Source organism: Lygodium microphyllum, chromosome 18 (genome assembly GCF_053477565.2).
Source record: "Lygodium microphyllum isolate KBCC chromosome 18, Lygodium_microphyllum_v1.1.10, whole genome shotgun sequence".
Classification (NCBI taxonomy): domain Eukaryota; kingdom Viridiplantae; phylum Streptophyta; class Polypodiopsida; order Schizaeales; family Lygodiaceae; genus Lygodium; species Lygodium microphyllum.
The window spans coordinates 69240209-69266969 of record NC_141152.1 but is presented as its reverse complement, the minus strand read 5'-3'; positions in this window follow the sequence as shown (position 1 = coordinate 69266969).

Here is a 26761-nt window from a genome sequence, read left to right as displayed (position 1 = left end):
GATATTCCCCGCCACTTTCAAGGGTGCGGCGTTTCAGTGGTATGAGAGACAAGCAACAAGAACTTTTGGCACATGGGACGACCTGAAGTTGGCCTTTCTCACTAAATTCAAGCGTGAAGGTTTTGAAGAGCGGATGCGAGAGGAGTTCATGAACCTAAGTCAGTCCTCTAGAGAAAGAGTAGAAGCTTATGTCTCACAAATGAAATCCATCCTGAAGAGATGGACTAACCATCATTTGGACGAAGGTATCCAGAAAGGAGTGTTCCTTAGAGGCCTACAACCAGAAGTTCGCAAGTTCGTGGAATTGAGAAGACCAGTCAATCTGCAAGCTGCAGTGAAAGGTACAAGATTGTATGACGAAGTTGAAGCAAGGTTGTCAATGACTCCACGAAGAGGAGTCTTACCTCCTCCCATGCCAGAAATTGTATACCCATCAAATGCAGTCCCAGGGACAGTTCCCTACCCCTATCCCCAGATGCAAACAGTGCCGTAGTATAATGCACCTAACCCACTGTGGTCGTCTCAGACGACAGTGCCTCAAATGATGGTTCAACCACAACAACGGTGGCCTCAAATAGTTCCTCCAATGGCGACTCAACAACAGTGGAACCCACCCTACCAACTGGAATCAACAACCCCAAGTCTCAATAGGAGCTATGAATCAGAACTAGAACAGAGGACCCTCTGGATCGACCCAACCAGTGTATGCAGTAATTACAGAAGCTTCCCAAAACCCTACTACAAGTACTTCACGAGGTGAAAATCTGAATGACTACTTATCAAACTCAGTTGCAAGTATCAAGAAAGAGCTTCTGGATGTGATTACAGAGCAGCTACAGACGTTGAAGGTGAATACCGCCAATATATCCACTCCTATGGGAGCTAAAAAGAGATGTGATGCACTCTAATACATGGTGCGGAAAGGGTCATTAAGCGGGACATTTAGCCACTGAATGTTCCCGAAAACCAACCATTCTTGGAGCCTTCTGTTCCTACTTTTTGCGAAAGAACTATACAGAGGATATTTGCTCTCTGAAAGAGATGCAAGAACGAAGACAGAAGGATGAAAATACACGATTCAACTTGCTAGAATCCAAAATGACAACACGGGATATTGGACCAAAGCCTAGGGAATTTGGTCCTAATTTCGGTCCAAGGAGGTTTCCCTCTCAAAGTTATAGAGGACGACGGTCTGGCAGTGGTCAGAGATCAGAGGTGGAATGTTATAGGTGTGGAGAAAAGGGATATATCTCCCCGAATTGTCCAAACCCTAGACATTCTGTGGATTACAAGCCCTTATGTAGCCGATGCAAAGGTGAAGGCCACACTACAAAGGACTTGTTAGAATATCAAGCTCATTTAGTGTGTGTTGACCGACATGAGCTGGACATAGCTAGTCTAGCCATAGTAGTTAGATACATTAAATAAGTCGGTGCCTTTGGTGTGAATGGTCTTATGACCATAGGTTGTATCTTTCACTATTGTGTGGTATGAATAATTGAGTGTAAGAGAGGAAGCTAGTTGCTTCACTATTTCTGTCATCTATCTGCCTCTTTGAGTTGAACATGGTATTAGAGCCATGAATGGGCTCACTGATGGAATGCACTCAATAAGAAGACTTGAAGAGTGAACTGAAGAGCTGGAAAAAGAAGAGGACTGACTGCCATTTCCATCAAAGGTCACACTAGAGGTATGTACAGTGAAGCATTGGAGTCTTCTGACTTGAAGAAGGGTTGTTGCTTGCTGAGAGGTCCTCCAAGGACTGATTGAGCATCAGTCAGTGTATCATTGTCATGGTAATGAGCAAGATGTACAGCAGCACAGATCTGTCCAGCCAGTGTGTTTGCGCCTGTTTCCAGGCTGAACTCCATGGCTGAGATTCAGCACATGGATTGCTTACCAAGGCTCTATTGAGCATTACCAGGAGTGTAGCTTGTCTGGAGATTCACCAAAGCTCCGTTGAGCATCAACAAGTGGGAAAATCTGATCTGAATGTACTCTGAACAGTCTGTGTGGACTGTGCCTATGAACAAGCTGCTCTCATTGGCTGAGATTCAAGGAGTATAATGCTTGTCAGGTGGCATAGAGCTTGGATGCATACCAAGGAAGGTTCTTGAAGGGTCTATCCTACTATTGCTCTTGTGGGAGCTCATGTGGGAGCTGTAATAGAGGTGTACAGATCTGAATACACAGGGCTGAACTGTCAGTGAACTTACAGTGATATTGTACACTTGGGAAGCCTGCATATTTGGATGCTCTTTGGCATGTACATTGAACTTGGATGTAGCACTTGATGCTTGGTAGAAGACATGTCATACTTCTTGGGTATTTTGACATAAACTTGGAGCTTGAAATGGCCTGATCTGAGAGCCTGTGATAGGCTGAAAAATTGAAAAATTTGCAGACATAAAGCACAAATTGGTTATTTCTGAAGAACTAGTTGGCTGGGTTTGTTCCACAGGTACTTGAAGACTCGGTCTATGACTGTTGAATGCTTGAGCATTGGAAACAGAAGTAATGCAAATGGTTTATGGATATTTGGGACTGAAATTAATCCCTGTTGGCAGTGCATTGGCTATTTGAAATTTGGGAATTTATTTACAATATTCATATATGCTGGTTATATACTATTTTGAGGTTCTATGCCTATGCATGGCTTGACACATGTACCCGCAGTCAACTAAGCAGTTTTTGGAACATGCATTACGTGTATCCAGGTAGAGTTTGAATTTGGAAAGGCTGCTGTAATTGCAGTTTACAGGTTTGGACTGCATGCTTTTGGACCCTGGCAGTGGGTCTGCAGGAGTTAAATCTGAACCGAACATCAGGCATATGTATTGGCAGGTGTCTTTATGAGTTGGATCAACCGATTGTGACTTTGTTTGGGCTGATATTTGACTGAAATTTACTGGTTTTTTTCTGCAATTAATTGCAGAAAACTATCATAAACAGTTCCGGACTGAAGTTGAACTGTTAAGAAGATCTTGGTTTGTAGGTAGCCAGGCAAGGTCTGCAACATGGCAAATGTTGATAGAACTGATAATGTAACCCAGATTGTGGGAGAAAAGCTTGATAGTAACAATTATGCAATATGGAAGTTCCGCATGGAGAACTTTCTGATAGGCAAAGGATACTGGGACTTAGTGACAGGTATTGAGGCTGAACCTGAAGTTCCAGATAGGAATCCTACCGCTGATCAAAGACGAGCGCATCGAGCTTGGACGGAAAGAGCTCGCAGAGTTTTACATTGGCTGTCATTATGTATCTCGGATGCTATGGTGATGCAGATCATGAACTGTAAATCCCCAGCAGATGCATGGAACATATTGGTCAGGTACTATGGCACAACTACGAGTGCCAGGAAGATACAACTGAAGCAAAAATTCAACAACATAGAGAGGAAGAACAGATCCATACAGGACTATGTCACGGAGATTAAAACCTTAGCAGATCAGCTCGCATCTGTTGGCTCACAGGTAGAAGATGAGGATATGGTTGCAGTGACCTTAAATGGCTTGGGTCCGAAGTACAAGTCTTTTGACACTTCAGTATCTGTGCGGGCTGAGATGCCTGATTTTAATGAGCTGGTTGCATTATTGATTCATGAAGAGGTAAAGCTTGGCTTAGCTACAGGGTCAAGCAGCTCAAGGAATAAGGATGCAGTTTTTTATTCAAATCAGCGTGGTCGTGGTAGCCGTGGTAGAGGCTATGGATCTGGTAGAGGAGGCCAGCAGAATGCATCCTATAGTAATAGCAATCAGCAGTCATCAAATGCAAGAGGTAGTGGCAACTTTCGAGACAGGGGGAGATCTAACTCCCGTGGCAGAGGCTCATGGCAGCAGCACCGTCAGTCAGGCAATCCAAATAATGACAAGGATTGTCACTACTGCGGAAAGTATGGGCATATTGCAAAGGATTGCTGGAAGAAGCAGGGAAATCAGAAGGGCAAGCAGCATGGACATTATGCTACGTCCAGTCAGGCAGATGACTCTGGTGATAGACTGTTTGCCATGCAATATGTCAAAGATAAGGCTGCTGAAAAATCATCTGATGATGTAGTGTGGTACATTGACTCGGGGGCGTCGAATCACATGACCCCTCATGGTGATTGGTTCACGGATATGGTGGCTAAAAAGCATGGCTATGTATGCACAGGTGATGACACGCAGCATAGCATTGAGCATAAAGGCAAAGTGCCTCTGGTTGTACATGATGGCAGGAAGAAGAATCTTCATGATGTTTTGCATGTCCCTTCGATTACGAAGAACCTATTGTCTGTGGGCCAAATGACAGAGCAAAACTTGCAGGTTCGCTTCAATAACCATGGCTGCTTTATTGAAGAGTTTGGCAATGGATGCAAGTTGATCGCGAAAGGCCACAGAAATGGAAGAATGTTCACTCTTGATGCTACACTGCCAGAGCTGAATTCCGCTATGTTTGCTCAGGGTTCTGGCACTATCAGGGACTTAGAGATTTGGCACAAGAGAGTGGGGCATGTCAATTTGCAGAGGCTGCAGACCATGCAGAAGAAGCAGCTGGTAACAGGGTTACCTAGATTTCAATATTCAGATATTGGTCATGTATGCAAGGCTTGCCAGTTTGGTAAGCAGTCACGATTGCCGTTTGTCAGGCATGTAAGACAGAGTACACGACCACTGCAGTTAGTGCACTCTGATGTTTGGGGACCATCTCATAATGCATCTATGGGGGGTTCCAGATAGTATGTATCTTTCATTGATGACTACAGTCGATATACATGGCTTTACATATTGAAAACAAAAGATGAGGTCTTTGCTGTTTTTCAGAAATTTAAGGCACAGGTTGAGAAGGAATTTGAGTGTTACATCTCTTGCTTGAGATCTGATAGCGGTGGGGAGTATGTCTCCAATGAATTTGCTGATTTTTTGGCTGAAAATGGCATTCGAAGGCAGCTAACCTGCAGCTACACTCCGCAGCAAAACGGAGTAGCTGAAAGGAAGAATAGGGTTCTGATGGAAGCTGCTAGGGCCATGATGAATGAGAAGCATATGCCGCTTTACTATTGGGCAGAGGCTGTTGTGACAGCCACGTATATTCTGAACAGGACTCCCACTGCAGGCATTCATGACATGACACCGTTTGAGAGGCTCTATGGCTATAAGCCGGATGTAAGACACATGAAAGTCTTTGGCTGTCTTGCTTATGTTCACATTCCAGATGAGAAAAGGAAAAAGCTGGATCCCAAAGCGCATAAGAGTGTGTTCATTGGATACTCGCAGGAGAAGAAGGCATACAATTGTTATGATCCCTCTACCAAGGAGACTTTGGTAAGCAGGGATGTCATCTTTGATGAGCTGGGCTCTTGGTATGTCTCACCAGTTGCAGTGCCATCCGATCTGCCTTCCACTCATGTCTCTACAGTTGATATGCAGCAGAGCACTGCTATGACAGGACCTATCAGTCAGACAGTATCCCCATGGACAGGGAGATTGAGGAGCTCACCGTCCACTGACACGGGTATGTCAGTGAGGGGGAGACATGATGTCTTGGACAGCAAAGGAAAAGAGAAAGTTATTGAGGATGGTATGATGACACCTGGCAGAATGACTTCGGGCTATGAGTCTAGTGATACTTTAGACAGCGAACTTGGTATTCCAACTGTCTATACGCCTGGCACGAGGCAGAACAGGTACATTCCGCCTCATGAGAGAGGTGAATCGAGTAGTGCACCACAGCCTAGACGATCGCAGAGGGTCAGATACCCTGTTGACAGGTTGACGTACTCTGGTTATTCTGCAAAGCATTATGCATACATGACAAAAGTGATGGAGATCAAAGAACCAGGTACTTATGCTGAAGCAGCAAAGGATGAAAATTGGTGCATGGCTATGGACGAAGAGATGAAAGCCTTGGCTGAAAATCAGACTTGGGATTTGGTACCACTGCCTAAAGGGAAAAAGCCTGTTGGCTGCAAATGGGTTTATAAAATCAAATGTAAGTCTGATGGCAGTGTGGAAAGTTACAAAGCAAGGCTGGTCGCTAAAGGATATGCTCAGCAGTATGGCTTGGATTATGATGAAACATTCAGCCCGGTTGCAAAAATGGCAACCATACGAACTGTTATTGCCTTGGCCGCTGCAAAAGGCTGGAAATTGCAGCAGATGGATGTTAAGAATGCATTCCTCAATGGTGATTTAGCAGAGGATGTATACATGGTTCAGCCGGAAGGGTATGAGCACCCTGATTTCCAGCATTATGTGTGCAGGCTGAAAAAGGCACTGTATGGGCTGAAGCAGGCTCCGAGAGCCTGGCATGCTAGGATCAACGGTTACTTGCAGAGTCTTGGATTTGTTGTTGGCAGGGCTGATCACAGCCTGTTTACAAAGAAGACTGACAGTGGCTTGGTAGTACTGGTCATATATGTTGACGACCTGATAATCACTGGAGATGATGACATGGGAATTCAGCATGCTATGAAGATGCTGAAATCTGAATTTGACATGAAAGATCTGGGAGATCTGAAGTATTTCTTGGGTATTGAGGTCGTACCAGCTGAAAATGGCTTATGGCTGATGCAGAAGCACTATGCCATGGAAATGCTTAAGAAGTATGGCATGGCTGAATGCAAACCACTGGATACACCTCTGGACTAGAATGTAAAGCTAGACATGAACACTGGGGCTGAAGTAGAAGATGTGACTATGTATAGGCAGATGGTCGGCAGTCTGATTTACTTGACCATCACTAGGCCTGACTTGAGCTATGCAGTAGGGCTGATAAGCCAGTTTATGCAGAAGCCGAGAAAGCCGCACTTGGATGCAGTTAGACGCATCATGAGGTATGTTAAGTCCACTGTAGACTATGGGCTGTTCTATGTCAGAGATAAGCCCTTGACACTGATTGGATACACAGATGCAGATTGGGCAGGATGCTCAACTGACAGACGATCTACGAGTGGCTATGCCTTTGGCTTTGGTAGCGGCATGATCAGTTGGAGCAGCAAGAAGCAGCCTACGGTTTCTTTATCTAGTACTGAGGCAGAGTACAGGGGGGCTGCATTGGCAACATGTGAGATTGCTTGGCTGCTCAAGCTTATGGCTGACTTGGATATTCAGGTTGATGCTCCAGTGAAACTATTATGTGATAATCTGAGTAGTGTACTCCTGGCCATGAATCCAGTTTACCATGCCAGGACAAAACACATAGAGGTACACTACCACTTTATTCGTGAGATGGTCCTTGCAAGAAAGGTTGATCTTATGCATGTGAGGACTGATGAGCAGGTAGCAGATATCTTTACCAAGTCTCTGGGTAAAGATAAGTTCTGTGGTTTTAGACAGCTACTTGGAGTACATATGTTGTCTTGAGCTTGAGGGAGAGTGTTAGAATATCAAGCTCATTTAGTGTGTGTTGACCGACATGAGCTGGACACAACTAGTCTAGCCATAGTAGTTAGATACATTAAATAAGTCGGTGCCTTTGGTGTGAATGGTCTTATGACCATAGGTTATATCTTTCACTATTGTGTGGTATGAATAATTGAGTGTAAGAGAGAAAGCTAGTTGCTTCACTCTGTCCGTCATCTATCTGCCTCTTTGAGTTGAACAAGATTGTCCAAGCCCAGCCCCTGTAAAGGCCAATGGCACCGATAGCCAACAGAAGGTACAAGAGCCTGCCTCCAATTTGGTAGAGTTGGAAGTTGCTGCCGTTATGCGCACCAAGAAGAAGGAACCAGTTGTTCAAAACAAAAATAACTCTCTTGCCAAGACCATGAAGTTCAACTTACCAACAGAGGGACAAAGCAATACATGACAGAACAATGCAGTCCAGAGCATTGTAGTGCCACAGAGAGTTATAGAGACAGTCCTAGAGACAAGACTAGAGGTCCAGGAGATAGATGATATAGAAGCACCTCCAGAAACATAAGAAGTGGCGATGCTACAATTATTAGAAGAAAAAAGAAAGATGAAAATGGGTGCAGCCCCATTTTCCAGCCAGCTGGAGAAGCCTATGGATCCTATCATGGATTATGACTTGGTCAGAGACCTAGACACTTTTAAACCAAACCTAACATTCCGACAATTGCTAATGCTATCTCCCATCTGTCGAAAGAAATTCAAAATCATCTTGACAAGAAGACGTGGCCTAAGGATCGCTCCTTCAATAGTGACCAAGACCAATAAGGCCTCGGAGCCTGTAAAGGAAATAGATGTGGCTAACGCCTTCCTAGATCCTGGAACCCCAGAGATTAGTGTGTGGATAGAAGGATGCTTTATTTCAGATGCATTGATTGATGGAGGCTCATCAATAAACATAATGACAAATGTGACAATGAAGGACTTAGGGTTGCAAGGAATTCAACCTACACAGTGGCTTATCAGATTGGCAAACCAAAGCAAAATTAAACCTTTGGGAATCCTCCCATACGTCAAAACAACCCTTACAGGAAGAGACTATTGGTTGACATATCTGGTGGTCAAACTAAATTCTTATGGGACCTCATACCCTTTGCTGTTGGGAAGACCTTGGCTTTTTGAAGTAAGGGCCATGACGGACTGGTTCAAAGGAACCCTGACCCTAGGCAGAGGACCCAACAAAGTGGTGTTAAAGCTGTATGGATCACAAAAGGGCAATGGATCCACATCCATCGAAGTCATAACTGACTCCTCCAACGAGGTAATAGATGGTACAACAAGAGACGAAGAGGCTGTGAAGTAGATCTTTCCTAAGAAAACAGAGGCACAGTCCCTAACAGTGGGCATTGTAAGCCAACTGCCAAGGGAAGCAAAGTCCTTGTCAATGGGAGAATACCTCCTGCCTCAACTAGAATTAACTTCTGAAATCACCTCTAACAGTGAAATAGAAGCATGGATGTACTATTCTCCCTGTTGCATGACAGTCGTAGAGACAGAGCAGAGGCAGAACAGAGATAGAGTGGATACAGAGACAGTAACAAACACAGAGCCAAAGCCAGAGGCAGAAGCAGAGTCAGAAGTTGTGACAGAAGCAGAAACAGATGTAGAGGTAGAAGATCTATTCTTCTCCTACATAGCCTCTACAGAAGCAGAGACAGAGCCTCCAGAGGAAGAGGATGAAAATGATGAGGAAGAAAATAAAGCAGGTTATGAGAGTGTAGATGAAGAATTTCCTCTGATAACGGATGATCTTGTTGATGTCCCTACAGAGACCTTAGAGGCCGAAGATCTCCGGGTGTTGTATGCAATGACTATGGTTCCATTTGGGTTGATTAATGGACCACAAAGTATGCAGAATTGTTAGATATGATCAATGCCCCACCCTCATTAGGTGCTACCAATGATCCATGGTGCTCAAAGTTGTAAGGCCCCCATTATGAGGAGAAGCCAAATGTGAGCCCGGACATTGGTTGAGTCCTGACTTGTATATCAGATGAGGTCTATGTGACCGGATGGCAAAAAGGTGACTGTTGTGGATCTAATCTTTGGGTTAGATGGAGTGGTTAAGCTGGTAGCAACTCGAGGCACATTGCATTGAGTTGCGTGGTAAGGGAGTTAAAAGGGACCCCTATTGTGGGGTCCGGGAGCCGCGGAAGCGGCCCCTGGCGGGGGTCCGGGGGCAGTGCCCCCTGCCCGATGGTAAAGGGAATATTCCCTAGCCGACTAGTGGAGGCTCATATGGTAGGTCGGTCAATAGGCCGACCTAACGACCTTCGCAGGCTATAAAAGCTAAACCCCTTCGCAGCCATCTCTCACTCATCTTTCACCCAGTCAGAGTTGTTTCAGCTAGCCTTAAGCTCTTCACCTATGTTCTGTCTAGATCGCCATCTAAGCTTCACTCAGTGGAAGCGCACGGGTGGACAGAGCCATCTTTGTATCAGTTGTTTGAAGTTAAAGAATTTACTGATTCTCCTCTTATATGTTGTGTACTCTCTATCTCTTTCTCAGATTCTGTTCGCTGCGCCGTGTAATATTTTACATGGTATCAGAGCCCAGGGGGCTCTAGAGATCGGAGAGCGTGCAAGAGGCAAAGGCTTCAACAGCAAAGAGAAACGATGTCGACTCCGGGAAGCAGTTCTGGCGCATCAGGAAGCGGTGCAGGAGGTGGTGCTGCTATACCGGCTATTCAAACACTGAGGATTCGTCCACCAACCTTCAGCGAAGGAAAGTTAGATGGTACAAACTACACCTTGTGGAAGTTCAAAATTACAACTATCCTTGATTCTTATAAGCTTCTGGAGACTGTGCTGGGGACTGACGCAGAATCACAGCCTACCCCCGACCCATCAAATCCTAGTGTGATGATTCCTCCGAATGCAGATCTTCTATGAGCTTGGAAACGAAGGAATGCAGATGCATTGTGTGCCTTAGTTACAAGCTGTTCTGATAGTGTTTTGACTCTAATTCAGCATACAACCAAAGCGTCAGAGGCTTGGAATGTACTAAGGAGTCAGTATGAAACACGAAACCAAACAAGGATTCAAAACTTGGAGAATCAACTAGCAGCGGAGAAGTTTGCTGAAGGAGAGATGGTTGAAGCATTCATCACTCGGATTAAGAATTTGCGCGACTAGATGGCTGGCACTGGGATACAAAAGACTAGCGAAGAGCTAGCTCGGAGGTGTCTTCGGATTTGTCCACAAAAGTTTGATGGACTAGTAACTGCCCTTAATACTCAGGTGAGACCTCAAGCTTTGACTTTTGAGGAGTTTTGTGCATTATTAATGGAGGAGGAGTTGAGGCTGAAAGCCCGAGAAGGAAGCAACAATGGAGATGCTGCATTCTCGGCCAATGCAAAAGGAAAAGGTGTTTCCTCCACCAAAAATGATGGTGACAAAAAGAAGAAGGGCGGCAAGAAGAAGTTTCAAGGAGAGTGCTTCTACTGTAAGAAGAAAGGACATGCAATTGCAGATTGTCGTGTTAAGAAGGCAGATGAAAAGAATGGTACCCTTAAAAGTAAAGGGAAAGAGACAGCCAATACAGCTGAAGCAAAGTTGGAATTATTCATGGCGACCATTGAGGAAGTGTGCTCCTCGGCGCAAGAAGAATCTACCACTGACTCATGGGTGTTGGATAGTGGGGCCTCCCGTCACATGACCAACAAGAAAGGTCTATACAGTTCTATGCAGCCTCTACAAGAATCCATCACTGTGACGGTTGGAAATGATGCTAAATGCCCTGTTGCGGGCACAGGTACTATTTCTTTTGTTGCTGCAAATGGTGAAGTCAAAAAGCTTTCAAATGTGTTGTATGTTCTCGAAATCAGGAGAAATCTCTTATCAGTTGCTGCCATAACTGATCTTGGTCATGAAGTGAGGTTCAAGAAGACAGGTGCAGAAATTATTGATAGTGCTGGCACAATTGTTGGCAAAGGAGAAAGAAGGAACAACCTGTATGAGCTAAGTGCTCTTACAGCCACCGCTAGAGTGGGCACAAGTAAGCTTTGGCATGAAAGGTTTGGACACATCGGATTTGCAGTATTGAAGGAGATGCAAAAGCAAGGTATGGTTGCTCACCTACCTACAATAACTGAATTGAAGGAACCATGTGAAGCTTGTATGATGGGCAAGCAACAGAGAAAGGCATTTCCACAAGAAAGCAAGAATAGAGCACAGGCTCCTCTAGAGTTGGTGCATGCTGACTTGTGTGGTAAGATGCCTACACAGGCCTTGGGGGGATCTTCTTATTTTATGTTGATTGTCGACGACTACAGTAGGAAGATGTGGATGTACTTCCTTCGTGATAAGGCTCAAGCTTTTGGTAAGTTTAAAGAATGGCTAATACTTGTTGAGAATGAAACAGGGAAAAGTGTGAAGAAATTTAGAACAGATGGTGGTGGTGAGTTCAACTCAAAGGAGTTTGAAGGCTTTTGCAAGAGCAAAGGGATCAAGCGTCAATTGACGACGCCTCACACACCTCAGCAAAACGGTGTTGTGGAACGCAGGAATCGCACCATTGTGGAGATGGCAAGATGCATGCTAAAGGGCAAGGGATTGCCTAACCATTTTTGGGCTGAAGCTGTTAATACTGCAGTCTACATTCTAAATCGGAGCTATACAAAGGCTCTCAAGGGAAAAACACCTCATGAGGCTTACACTGGTAAGAAACCATCTGTCTCACATTTCAGAATTTTTGGATGTGAATGTTATGCACATATTCCAGATGAGAAGAGAAACAAGTTACAACCAAAAAGCAGAAAATGTATCTTCTTGGGTTATAGTGATGAGCAGAAGGCTTACAAATTATATGACCAAGAGGCAAAGAAGATCATCGCGAGCCGTGATGTGGTGTTCAAGGAGGAGCCGCATATAGTGGAGGAGGAGAAGGCAAGTTCTTCCACTTTATCATCAAACGAAGAAGTAGTCCACTATGAACCTGTCCCAAGAGCTATCCCTATCCTTAAGGAGGAGGAAGCATCATCTTCAGATCATGAGGAAAAAGTTCACCAACCTGACATCACCCCACCGGAAAAGCCATTGCCGCGCTGGGTGAAGCAGCTCTATGACCACAATAATCCTATGCCTGCATCTGTTGAGGAGAAGGCAGACGGACCAAGGAGGTCTCAGAGAATAGAGGAGCAAAGGAGGGCTTCTGCTCACATAGTCAATATGGCCTTGATGGTTGAGATTATGAGAGAAGTAAAGGAGCCAACTGACTTAGAAGAAGCACTTGCAGATCCATCATGGAAGGCTGCTATGCAGGCGGAGTATGACAGCATAATGAAGAATGACACTTGGGAGCTAGTGGATCGACCAGCAAAGCGGAAGGTTATTGGCACCAAGTGGATCTGGAAGGTAAAGTACAAGGCTGATGGTACCTTAGAAAAGTACAAAGCTAGACTGGTTGCCCAAGGATTTTCACAAGTTGAAGGGTTTGATTTTCAAGAGTCATTTGCCCCAACTACCAGAATGACCACTATTCGCACGGTACTTGCAGTGGCTGCCCATAAGAAGTGGCCAGTGTACCAAATGGATGTTAAGTCAGCGTTCTTAAATGGTGACCTCAAGGAGGAGGTGTATGTGGCTCAGCCACCAGGGTTTGAGGCCCCCCATTCTGAGAACAAAGTGTGTAAACTGAAGAAGGCATTGTATGGGCTGAAACAAGCCCCCAGAGCATGGTACTAGCGGATAGATAGGTTCTTTTTAAACCTAAACTTCAAAAGATGTGCCTCAAATGCTAACTTGTATGTTTACAAGGATGGTAAAAAGTCTGTAGTGATTGTCCTATATGTGGACGACCTTCTTATTACAGGTGACTATGAAGATATGATCAACCAAACTCGAAAGGCTTTGAGCTCTGAGTTTGAAATGACAGACTTAGGCTTGCTACACTATTGTTTGGGGATTGAAGTCTGGCAAGAGCCAGGAAAGATCTTCATCTCTCAGAAGAAGTATGCATGGGAGATCTTGAAGGCATTTGGCATGACCGAGTGCAAGGAGATAGCTACACCTATGGAGGTGAATGCAAAGTTATCCGTCGAGGATACATCAGCATTAGCAGACATTGGGAGGTATAGGAGGTTGGTCGGCAGTCTGATCTACTTGTGTAACACCAGACCAGATATCAGTTTTGCTGTTGGTGTTTTGAGCAGGTTCTCAAACAAACCTCATGAGAGTCATTGGAAGGCTGGGATGCGGGTGCTCAGATACTTGAAGAAAACTCTTGACTATGGTATCACATACAGTTTCAGAACTTCTCTTGTGGGGAACTGTGACTCAGATTGGGCAGGAGACATTGATTCCAGGAAGTCAGTTTCTGGTTATTGTTTCTCTTTGGGTTCAGGAATTTTCTCTTGGATTAGTAAGAAGCAACCAACAGTGGCATTGTCTTCTACCGAAGCAGAGTACAAGGCAGCTTGTTTTGCTGCATGTGAGGCCGTATGGTTGAGAAGGATTCTATGGCATATGGGAGTGCAGGATGAAGAACCAACTGTGCTGAGATGTGACAATCAGAGTTGCATCGCCATTGCCAAAAATCCAGTGTTTCATGCACGCACCAAACATATAGAGATCCAGTATCACTATGTGCGTGATTTGATGGAGGATGGGATAGTGGAATTGGTCTACTGTCCAATAGAGGAGAATGGAGCATATATCTTCACCAAAGCACTTACGAAGGATCTGCTTCAAGTTCATCTTCAGAGACTCGGCATTGGGCCGAGGAGATAGTTCACCTATGGGTGGACATTGAGGGGGGGTGTTAGATATGATCAATGCCCCACCCTCATTAGGTGCTACCAATGATCCATGGTGCTCAAAGTTGTAAGGCCCCCATTATGAGGAGAAGCCAAATGTGAGCCCGGACATTGGTTGAGTCCTGACTTGTATATCAGATGAGGTCTATGTGACCGGATGGCAAAAAGGTGACTGTTGTGGGTCTAATCTTTGGGTTAGACGGAGTGGTTAAGCTGGTAGCAACTCGAGGCACATTGCATTGAGTTGCGTGGTAAGGGAGTTAAAAGGGGCCCCTATTGTGGGGTCCGGGGGCCGCGGAAGCGGCCCCTGGCTGGGGGGTCCCAGGGGGGCCAGCGGCCCCCCTGGCGGGGGTCCGGGGCCAGCGCCCCCGGCCCGATGGTAAAGGGAATATTCCCTGGAATATTCCCTGGCCGACTAGTGGAGGCTCATATGGTAGGTCGGGCGGTCAGCAGGCCGACCTAACGACCTTCGCGGGCTATAAAAGCTAAACCCCTTCGCAGCCATCTCTCACTCATCTTTCACCCAGTCAGAGTTGTTGTTCCAGCTAGCCTTAAGCTCTTCACCTATCTTCTGTCTAGATCACCATCTAAGCTTCACTCAGTGGAAGCGCACGGGTGGATAGAGCCATCTTTGTATCAGTTGTTTGAAGTTAAAGAATTTACTGATTCTCCTCTTATCTGTTGTGTACTCTCTATCTCTTTCTCAGATTCTGTTCGTGCCGTGTAATATTTTACAGAATCTGTATAAGCAATGGATTAAAAGTATAAAAATTAAGTTCACCACTAGCTCCTATCGCCCTAACTGTTCAGTCTCTAGAGAAAATATAATGATGATGCTCCCTGCCAACAGAAGCCAAAGCCCTCAGAGCCACAGCCCATAGAAGGTCCGTGCTTTGTGACATTCCTAGACGCATCCTCTAAAGATAAATCCTTGAGTCCTGAAGAGGTCACCACTTACACAGAAGCAAACAAAGCTTTGATACCCTTCCAGCAACCTCAACAAACAAATGAGTCATCTGTTCAGAAGGAGGACATTGGTTCTAGTGGAACATCAGAGAAGGATACGACTCTCTTGAAAGAGTCAGACCTCTATCGAGAGGCAATCCGTGGGACATTTATCCGCGAAGTGGAAGGTGAAAGGCAAGTAACATTCTTGGATACTGACGGTACCGAATGTCACCTAAAAGTGGGTCTCAATCTTCCAGAAGGAGAACTAGTAGTCCTACAAGACCTACTCAAAGAGAACTTAGACATGTTTGCTTGGTCGTACAAAGACCTAAAGGGGATTGATCCCACAGTATGCCAACATCATATTGACTTAGAGCCTGATTTCAAACCTGTAAGGCAAAGACAAAGGCATATGAATCCTAATTACTCTGCTCTGATGAAGGCTGAATTATTGAAACTTCTTGAAGTAGAGTTCATTTATCCCGTGGCTAGTAAATGCAATTCGCCCATTGTGGTAGCACCCAAGAAGAACAGGAAACTTTGAATATGTGTCGACTTGCGGAAGCTCAATTCGAAGATAAAGAAGGATCATTTCCCTATCCCTTTTACCGACCAACTATTGGACACAGTGGCAGGCCATGAGCTCTATTCCCTCTTGGATGGATTCAGTGGATATAACCAAGTCCAAATCGCAGAAGAGGACCAATATAAAACAACCTTCACCATCGAATGGGGGACCTATGCCTATAGAGTGATGCCATTTGGGCTTTGTAATGCTCCTGCCATCCTTCTAATGAGTAATTATGACTGCCTTCCAGAATCATCTTCATGATTTCATTGAGGTGTATCTTGATGACTTTTGTGTCTATAGCTTAATCCACGAGCATTGGGGACACCTAGAGCAATGTTTTGACAGATGCCGAGAGTATGGGATTTCTCTCAATCTCGACAAATGTGTCTTTGGCGTCTCCTCTGGAGTTCTTTTGGGCCATATTGTCTTTGCACAAGGGATTGCAACAGACCCAGTGAAGATTGAGAAGATTGCCGCTTTAATAGCACCAACAAACCTCAAGCAATTGAGAGGATTTCTTGGCCATGTGGGCTACTACAGAAGATTTATTGCACATTTTGCAACCAAGGCAGCCCCTCTGCACAAGCTCCTAAGGAAAGATGCTGATTTTCTTTGGATTGATGATTGTGAAGAGGCCTTTAATATCCTAAAATAGTGCCTTATCCAAGCACCTATCTTACAGCCTTCTGATTGGATGAAGGAGTTTCATGTGTAGACAGATGCATCAGTTGAAGGGCTAGGTGTTGTCCTATGTCAAAAGGGCCCCTCTAAATTAGATCAACCAATTTATTATGCAAGCCAAAAGGTCACTGATAGGGAACGGAACTACACAGTGATGACAAAGCTTGAATGCTTAGCAATGGTGTTTGCACTGGAGAAGTTTAGACACTATCTACTGTCAATACATTTCAAGTTCTATGTGGATCATGAAGCCTTGTCCTTCTTGATGAACAAAGCAGATGTTAAAGGACAACTGATGAGATGGTTGCTCCTATTCCAGGAGTTCGATTTTGAAGTGGTCACTAAGCTTGGCCATTCCCATGTCCTAGCCGATCATCTATCACGAATCCCTCAAACAGAAGAAGAGGAACATGATGATCTTGACCTTCCTGGTATGCAGACATAGCCAACCTCCTGGCATCTCAAGCCGTGAGAAGAAGAAGCTTCTATTAGAATCAGCCCCCTACACTTTGCTAGGTGGTGCACTGTACAAAAGAGGCAAAGATGAAGTGCTGCAAAGATCTGTTGCAGGGGATGAAATCGGCATAGTATTGAAAGCATGCAATGACGAACCATGTGATGGACAATTTGCAGGGAAAGCAACAACCAGGAAGGCTTTGTTGGCGGGATACTGGTGGCTAACCCTCCACAAGGATGCACATGACTACTCCAAGAGATGTGATGCTTGTCAACGAATGGGGCAACCCACCAAAACAAGTGCCATGCCACTGCAACCTATTCTTTTCCTAAAACCATTCGAGAGGTGAGGGATTGATTTGTGGGTCCCATTGATCCACCCACCAGACAGAAGCAAAATAGATACATCTTAGTATGTACGGATTATGTCACGAAGTGGTGTGAAGCTAAAGCTCTGAAGTGGGACAATGGTAACAGCGTAGCCCTGTTCATGTACGAGAATATTATCACCCGTTTTGGTAGTCCCCTTGAGTTGGTAAGTGACCGAGGTACTCATTTCCTTAACAAAATCATAGAGGAGCTGACAAAGCTGTATAAGATCTGCCATCATAAATCCACTCCTTACTACCCCAGAGCCAATTGCCAAGTTGAAGTCACCAATCGCATCCTTTGCTCAATCCTGACAAGAACGATTGCCGCACATCGTCGTGACTGGGACGATCAACTTACAGAGGCCCTCTGGGCATACAGAACCTCCCATAAGGCAGCTACAAGACAGACCCCTTTTCAGCCAGTGTATGGTACAAAAGTCGTCTTCACTGTTGAGCTGGAATTGCCATCTTTGCGAGTGGTAGTTAAAGAACGCTTGGGAGATGATGAGTCACTGCAAGGTCGTCTCGTGCACTTAGAATGCTTGGATGAGATACGGCGGATGGCCCTACAGTGCATGGAAACCACTCAAGCGCGATGCAAGGCCTATCATAATAGTTTTATCAAGCACAAGGAGTTCAAAGAATAAGATCTTGTTCTGGCCTATGATTCGAGATTTGGCAAGTTTCCTGGCAAGCTTCAACAATGGTGGATGGGCTCGTACAAGGTACTTACTGTCAATCCTAACGGTTCTGTTCAGGTGTAGACCGTTGATGCTTCTGATGATCCCTTCCTGATCAATGGCTATCGCTTGAAGAAGTACTTCCCTCCCTGGGGATCTTGACAATCACAGTCGACCTACCCTCTCCCTTTTGGGCATCGCATTGTCCTTCTCGTCGTGCTTCTGATAGCCCTTATGATTCTTCTCATGAGGCGGTCTCATTCTGTTAGCCCCTCACAGATACCTCTCAACCCGACCTTGTTCTCTTCTCGTCTGATCCAACAACGGTGGCGAGGTTGGTCCTGACACATGATATTTCTACCATATTCGTTCTTACGAAAAAAAAAAAAAAAAAGAAAAAAGAAAAAAAAAAAAGAAAAAAACAAACAAAACTGTTATGGGAGAAAAGAAAGAAATTCCCTGACATAACATGCCTTGTTCCAAGAAAAGGTGGAAACACCCTTGGGCGAGAAGGTGACTGTGGAAAAGGTGGTAACATTCGGCAGTTCAGGATAGCTAACACATCACTAGCAGAATCTTCCCAGAAAGTAATTTGAAGCCACCTCCCTTGGTGCGTTGTCTCTGCAATATCAGTCCGTCTGTCCTTAACAGATGACCCTTCTTACAAATTATTGAAGTACCAGACTTGTTGGCTGCCTCCGTGGGTACGCCTCGTCTTCAAGATCCTGATGACAACAACAGCTGACATTATCTGCATCACCAATCCCTTGAGTGATGTGAGCTTTCATCCTAATAGGATGGGGACGTGAGTATGGGCTACCCTCTATATCTATCAGAGCGTGAGACAGAGGGTGGGGTGAGTGACCAGTTTTTCCCTTCAAATCAAATGAGAGGTGAGATGTGTGAATGGAGTGTTGCATGTACGGGATGGGCCTCTCAATGCACAATACACGATTTGTTCCTGTGCACTGCACCATAAGGCTCCCTGGCCTTCCTTCTTACATTGTATGCCGGCACAGGGCGGGATGCACAGTTGCACCATTAATTGCACACAAGGCATACAACCTCTGCACAAGTGACAGTGAGGATTACATCAATGGGTTCCAGGAATGGGTTGCCCTCTATATCTTTCAACAGAGCGTGAGACAAAGGGTAGGCTGAGTGTGACTGATGTTTCTTCAATCAATTATAGAGAGGTATGGATTGAGGGATGTTGCAACAATTGGAGTCAGGTACGTTCCCGTTTCCCTATGCACCCACGGGATGGGTCTCTGCTATCAACACAAGACACGCCACTCTGTTCTATACACTGCACTACAAGGCTCCCTGGCCTTTCTCCTTGCACCTATGCCAGATGGGGTTGGATGCACTGATGCACTATCGATTGTACACCTTGGCATACTCCCTCTACACCACCCCCTTGTCAATTCCTAAACTGGGTGTGAGCTCTGGGTTTCATCATTATTTCCTCAAGTGATGTTAGTAATGGGGCGAGTGGCTGCTCTTTCATTCCATTTGAGTGATCGTGAGTTGAGTGCAATATCCCTCGCCATCGACGAATTTCCTGCGATTCCTTCAACCAACTACCTCCCTGGGTGCTGCCGCGTGGTCCCTACCACGAAGGATGAAGGATATGAGCTGTGAAGACATTTTGTTACTTCTCTTGTAGCCGACAACGATACAAGACGCAATCCTAATAGTCGACATTCCTCCTCGGCAATATGGGCCAAGTTTTTCTAACCCTATACCTTGTGTTTCTTAGTGACGGTCATGTCTTAAGTGTGGGGACATTTGTGGTTGGTCTGATGTGTGGAACTAGGTCCTTGTTGTTAGGTTTACCCTTCCTGCTAATGTTCTAACTGTGGGGATGCATCCCTGTGCATCTATGATGCATACCCCCATGCATATGCCTTGTTATGATCATGCATCTACGCCGTGACTTCATTTTACCCTGATGGAGCTCCTTCTCCACTCTCCGTTCTATTTCACCCTGTCCCCAGGGTTGTTCCTTGACCATTTGCCTTTACTTTTTATTTTGCGATTTTTTCATGTGAACGCACCCTACGTTCACCGAAATCCCCATTCAATCTTACAGCCCTGTTCGTCCCTTCGAATTTCCTATTTTTCCTTTTTACTAAACCCTGTTCCGACATACGGTTCTAAAGTTATTAATTTTAAAAGCAATTCATGTAAAATAAACGGTTTTACATGTGAACGCATCTTTCTTGCTTCGGAACCCTGATCTGATGTGCCAGCCCTGTCCTACCCCTTCCCCCTGACATTTTTACTCCATGTCATTTCGATGCACTGTTTATCTGTTATTAATTTTTGCGGGTTTTCGGGCTCTTTTCATGCCTATTTTTTACATTTTTCCATGTGAACCTGCCCTATTTTGCATCAAAATTCCAATTTGATTTGACAACCGTGTCCCGCCAGCCTTCCCCCCACTTTTCCTTTTTCCTCCCCCCTCTTTCGATTGCCGGATTTTTAGTTATTAAATTTTTCGAGTGTTTTCGGATGTGTTTTCGTATTTTTTCCACGTGAACCCCTCCTAGTTCCTTCACAATTGAGTTTTGATGCGTCAGTCCTGTGAATCCCTTTCTTTTGGACATTTTTCCTTTTTAGTGTCCTCTATTTTGGTGCACGGTTTTTCCCGTATTAATTTCTGAGTCCATTTTCGGGTCTGTTTCCCATGTGAAGGCGTCCTACCTCGACCGGAATTGTGTTTTGCCATGATAGGGTTGTTGGACATATTGTTCTGCACAATTTTTTGTCTTTCTACACTTCGTTCTGATGCGCGGATTTTCTGATATTAATACCCATATGTGTTTTTTGTCTTTTTTTGTGATTTTTCCATGTGAACACCCTGATTTTGGCCCGAAACCCGTGTTGTATGTTTCCATCATCTTCCCCTCCTCTCCCGGTACATTTTTTCTTTTTACGGTTTTTCGATCCGACAATTGGTTTGAATTTTATTAATTTTTATTCATTTTTGCCGTGTGACCGCTGTTACGCGAGCGGTGATCGAGAGCAGCCTCACTCACAACCCAATAACGAGATGTTAAGGAGTGCTGGTTGGGGTAATTGACTTTGTCGAATGCACAATACAACTTAAAAAATTCAATTATTTGATCATATACCACAAGCCACACAAAAACAAAACAAAGCCTCTTATAGCTCAAAGAAAATTTAAAACCCGTATACGGGTAGAGCATCACACAACCACAACATAACAAAAATACCAACAATTCGAAAATAAACCAAGTGAAATATATTCTCATACCTTAATAACCTTGAGTCGATGCTCGGCACTTCAACATCCAAAAGCTCCAACTTCCAAATTAGCATGACAAGAGCTCACTCTAGCATGCGACCCTCCTCTCTCCTCTCTCATAAAATACAATTGTAAAGAGGGGGAATGCCCTTAACTCTCCATTCTCATATCCTTATATAGTTTTCTATCCACACTCACACACATTAGGCTTTTTGCTTTCAGCTTTTGGCTTTTTCTTTTTTACTGCTTTTCACTATTTTCGTTTTTTCTGCTTTATGCATGTTTTCAACTTGTTTGGATCATAACTTCATCATTTGAACTCCGAATATAGTTGTTTGGATACTCAAAACGATCGGAACACATTTGGTCGACAAGCCAATGCGGACAGAGTTACGAAAATCTATCAAAAATAGGCAAAAATACTGATTTTTGTAAATCACATCATTTTTCTCTAACTTTTATCTTGGACGACTTATTCCCTTCCTTGGCCTATTGTTCTTGTAATTGCATACACTTTCAGTACACATGTCCTCTTTTTCTTCAAGAAATACTTGCTGACGATGTAAAACGTATGGCCTTTTCCTTTGATCCTTGAGTCTTCAAAATAAACATTCTCTGGATATGAACCTGTTTTTATGCAGTGTGTCCTAGTAGGAATATGGTTTTTTGAAATGAACTCCATGCCCAATCATTCATGATTTGGAAAAATATGCAATTGATCGAATCCATGACATGCTACCATTCAAACAATACTCACACAAAAAATATGGATGCATTGGAAGAATTGTGCCTAGCCTATCTACATGTGATCGTGCATCATGCAAAATGCAAACATAGTTCCTTGATTAATTAAATATTTATTCTCATCTCTCAACGCTCTTCAAAAAAATATAACATACTCCGCTCCACCCATCCAAAATCTCACCAACACTCTAGAAAATAATGGTCCTCAAGATGTTGACCAAATATGAACAACCCTTCTCACAATTGATGGCGTCCTTCACGACCCTCTAACTCTCCCAACCACCTTACCCTCTCAACCAGAGGTTCCTAGCTTTGTGATGAACATCCCAAATATCGTGCGTGCAAGAATTGTGCGTGCTCAATGACATGTGCTCTCTCATGTGCACGTGCATCTAAAATTTACTGCATATAGCTGCAGCAGACCTCATGCCATGCTAGTGCTCAACGATGGTGCAAAGTATGCATAATCCCAACCCATGGCATGGAAGTATTTAATAAGAACAGGAGATGACCCCCGAGTGTAGTGCATCAAAAAAGTGCAACGTGAAGTGCTCGAGAATCCATTATCCCTTGTGATGTGCAAAAGTCTTAACAAGAAAACATACCTAGCTCCTCAATGTTCAGTAGCTATTGACAAACACAAGCTTCATCCTGTTCAAAATAATACCAAGCACGACCAAGGCTATCAAGTTTCATACTCAACAAATCAAACAAAATAACAAAAGCAAATCCTAAGCTAGACAAACACAAAAAATTCAACTACGAAATAACAAAATAAACTGTCACGCAAATAACTAAGCTAGCAGAAATCAAACCTAACTACAATTTGACTAGGGCTTTTCAGTTTCAAAAAAACGCTTGACACCGCGTTTCTCGTATCGCGAGTAAACGCGCATGTTTTTGGTTTTACGCACCTCGGACACCCCGATGGCGTCTATGGTTCGCGCATCGCCATCCCTGCCCCGTTTGATCCCGTCATTGCAAATTTTTTTACATCCGCCTGCGCATGCGCGCGGGATAGGGGTGTGTTCTTTTGCACACCCATATTCCATTTCTTTTTATGTTTTCTTTTTAAAGAAAAAAACCCCACAAATCAAACCCACATACTAATCCACCAACCCATATTAAAATTTATTTATTTTAAAAAAAAACAACAATACTAATCAATAAAATCCAAAAACCACAATATACACACGAAAGAAGAAAAAAAAGAAAAAAACCTTAAAAATAATTAAAAATAAAAAATAAAAAACAAAAACCCACACCAAGAACCATTAAACGACATGGGAAAACAAAAAACAACTAAATTCAAAATTTTAAAAAATTTAAAAAATTTAATTAAAAACGAATTTTTTTAAAAAAGCAGTTACCTGTTCGTCGACTCCCTCCTCATCATTTCCCTTCCTCTGCTCCCTCAGCCATTTCCTCCCATGCCATCATCCTCCTCCCTCTCGGTCTTCCCTCCTCGTCTCGCTGACGTTGTGGTCGCACCCTCCTCGCGCATGCCGCTGTGGTCACCGCCACCCGCCTGCCGGTCGTGGATGCCCCCACCACCTGCCTGCCGCCGTGGACACCCCCACCACCTGCCTTGTCGCCGTGGAAACCCCCGCCACCTGCCTTGTCACCGTCATCCTCCGCCACTGGCCCCGTCTCCCCGTCGTTGGCCCCCTCTCCTCGCCCTTGCTGTCGCCCTCTGCAGGCACCGCCACTTCCTGCACCCTCCTCCTCCTCCACCGTGCGATGGCCCACCCCCTCTCTCCACCCTAACCACCCTGGTTAGTTACACTAACCTTAGTTACCCTCACTAACCATAGTTACACTAACTAACCATGGTTCCACTAACTAACCCCTAATTAATTAACTAATCCTAGTTAAATAAACTAACCCCTAGTTCAACTTAACTAATCTTAGTTAACCCTAGTTAGACTTAACTCACCTTACTTACACAGACTAACCATAGCTTAACCTAACTAACATTACTTCCACAGATTACACAGACTAATATTACTTACATTACTTAACCAGACTAACTACAACTAATCTAACTTAACAAACTCAACTAACCTAACTAACTTACTTGATTTCATACACTAACCTAGCTTAATTGACTTTCTCAGACTAAGCTAACCTAATTAACTTAACCTACTCAGTCACCTAATTCACTTAGGTTACCCCCTTACAGTCCCCATTTCTGCCATTTCTCCTCCGCTGTCTTCCCGCTGTGTACGGGTGTGCTAGCGGGTGTTCACGCACAAGGACACCCTTCCGACTTGTCCATGCAGTGGAATGTTGCAATCAGCCGTTCACATGCAGTCATCCTCCGCTATTCACACGCAGCTCGGGTACCGCCTTTTATTTTCCAACCCGCAAAATACATATGTACCGGTAACCATAGCACATGAAGTTTTCGGTCGCATATGTGTAGAGGTCATGCCGAATTTTTTCTAGGATATGGGTTGTTTGGGGTGGTAAATTGGTTAGTTACGTGTATGTGTGTGTCCTTCTTTGGATTGATTTCTTTTTTATAGCTATTTTGGTTGTTTTGCAAGCATTCTTTGCAATTGTCTGTGTTGTGGTGTGTGTGTTTTCCATCTGAATGGTGCCTCACGCTCCTCCTCCTATCCAGTATGTCCCGCTAATCAGTAGGGATTATTCTTTCCTACTGGCTTTTGAGCCTATAGCGAAAGCAGAACTTGCGACTTTCGTGGCTGCTTCATTTTCATTGATTCCAGATGATCCATCCCTATGTGATGTGTTTCTTGCATCATACAGTAAGAAGTCGGGCTTGGTTCATGGTGCTTCCATGGTATTAACACCCCGAGGGTTAGAGAAGGCTTTGTATCTTCCCTACAAAGGAGAGCCCTTTGTTACAACCAGATAATTATTCTCCAATGATGAGATTTTCAAGCTGTTACAGAAGCAGACCAAAGAGATTCTGGATGTCAAGAAAGTGATAAACACTTCAAGAGTATCTTTGTCCATGATCACTGATCCTCTTTGGAAGTCAGTCTGTTAGTTTCTCCAAGACAGGTTTATGCCTACCAAAACACCATCCCGTTATTTGTCTAAAGAACTCTCCACAGCTTTCAGGATGGTGTTAAAAGGAGTGGCTATTGATTGGAGTACTTACCTGCTTATAAAGATGGACCAACATTTTGTCAAAGTAACCAGAGGGAATGTCACAAATGTCACCTATGGTTCCTACTTATATGCTTTCTTGACATACTCGGGCCTTAAGAAGGGTGTACTCCCACCTCCTCCATCTGATCCAAGACCTCCCCCTCCACCTCCAGAAGAGTTAGAACCTATTGACATCGAGGATCTTGATTCCCCTCCTCCATTAGTCATTCAGCGGAAGCGCTTGAAGCATGTGGCAAATAAAACTCCTTCATTTCTTCCTTCAGTCACAATTCCTGCTACTTCTGGCAATGACCTCCCCTGCTTACCTCACATGTAACAATTTATTCAGGGCATATAGAGAGGGTTCTTTGGAAATATCAGTCCCTTCACTGAACAGTTTAGTATCAGGAGATGCTATTCCATTCCTCTGTAATGACATCCAGAGTTCGATTGAACTTTCAGTGACAGCTTGTGTTTAATAGTTGTATGCTTCTTTTTATGAAGAACTGATGCAGTCCAAAGACCAGTTGCATAAGGCAACCTCAGAGTTAGCCTCTGCTAAAGACACACTTGCAAATCTGTTTAAGTAGATGGAGCAGCAGACCCAAATGATTGAGACCCAGAGAGAAGAAATATCTTCTTTGAAGATTCAGTTAACAGAAGCTCAGTCAGAGGTCACTAAAGTCTCAGAGGAGAAAGAGAGGATGTCTAAAGAAGCTCAAGAGTTTTAGACTCTTTTAGATGCAAAACTGTCAGCCTTACAGACTACTCATAATACAATGGAATCACAAGCTTCCCAGATTAAGCAGTTGCAAGACCAACTGGCACAATCACGGTCTGTTCCTCCAAGCCCTAATGTTTCTATTATTCCTTCTATCTCTAAGCAGGACTTGGCAATTCTCCAGAGACAAGCCACATTGTGTCCCTTGTTTCAAGATAAAGTGAAAAGATTACATTCCGGGATGGATTTGTTATGGTCTATGCCAAGTTAACCCAATGAGGACCATCGAGAAGAAATGAGATATTTTCTAGGACAACCACCATTCCAAAGACAAAAATCAATTAGAAAACCTTCTTTTGGTGAACATCCTTCTTTTGGTAAACTATCATGTGGACAACAACATTTTTTTGGATAAGATATTCATAGACATCACTCATTTGGGCAAAAACATAGTAATGGATAGAAATATCACTTTGAAAAATAATATAAAGAGAAAATCAGTATTCCTAACTTCCAAGTTGACAATCTATCTCCCATGGAGTTAGAGGAATGGGTGAACAAGTTGAAAAAATATGTATTTCTCCTTATCCAAGGATGGAGGAAGCAAAGATATATTATGCTACCATGCATCTTGAAGCCTATGCTCACACATGGTGGCACTATATGAATGCATTCAATCAAGTATTTCAATCTTGGGAAGCCTTTAAGAAAGCTATGGTTGATGTATTTATCTCACCTATGGGAAAGAAAAAGTTAGAAAAAGGAAGTGGTATGCACTTCAACGAAGGCACATGATAGTAAGAGATTATATCTTCAAAAGTTGGTATCATACTATTTGCTATTGTACATGATGATATTCAACTTGTTGAGAGGTAAATAAAAAATATGAAGAGACGTAGCTAATTTTTATCCAAGAAGAGTGGGAAAATCTCAAGTAAATCAATTCTTAAGTTTAGCACAATATTTCAACCAACAAGGGGGAAGATTTAAGCTAGAGAAAAGGTTTTTAAATACCTATAGAAAGATCCCAACATTTCCTACAACTTA